Genomic DNA, 693 nt, shown 5'->3' with positions numbered 1-693 from the left:
GGAGGAAAGGTCTCCTTCCTTTTAAAATTTCAAGAGAACTTTTATCATTTTATATTTTGGCACTTTTTAACATTCTATTTTTTATTTTGGTTAGACCCTTCTCATTAAATTTATAATTCGCTGATGAATATTTGAAATTTTTTTTATCAAATACTATTAAAGATAAAAAATTTAAAAGTTTCTTATCAAAAAATATTTAAGATTCGTCTTTTCATAATTTTATAGGCTAATTTTTATTTGAATAAACTCGTACTAATTCATAACATTTTAAATATTTTATTTTTGTCCCAAAAAATTTTAAATAAATTTAATATTGTTCTACTATAAATTTGACACTAATACTAATAGTTAACGGAACAAATGATATAAATGTTAATAACATTACTAGTTAAGTTATATATCTTTCACGTGCTAAAAAAACATAACCAAAACTTTTTTGTAACACTTCTTTTCAATTTTCTTTTGGTACGAAATTCCAAATCCTAACAATCAATCATTAACGCGCTTTAAAATCAAAGAAAATTTTTTTATATTAGTGATCGTGGATCAATTTTAATTACTTACATACTGAAATCGAATGTTATTGGCTCTTTAATATACAAATTGTTTATATCAAATTTAATGGTGAGACAACATTGAATCCACTTAAAACTTTTTTGGAATTGAAATAAAAAATTTGAAAATTTTTTAGAT

This window comes from Arachis ipaensis, chromosome B07, assembly GCF_000816755.2.
Source record: "Arachis ipaensis cultivar K30076 chromosome B07, Araip1.1, whole genome shotgun sequence".
In the NCBI taxonomy this organism is placed as follows: Eukaryota; Viridiplantae; Streptophyta; class Magnoliopsida; order Fabales; family Fabaceae; genus Arachis; species Arachis ipaensis.
This window is presented reverse-complemented; position numbering follows the sequence as displayed.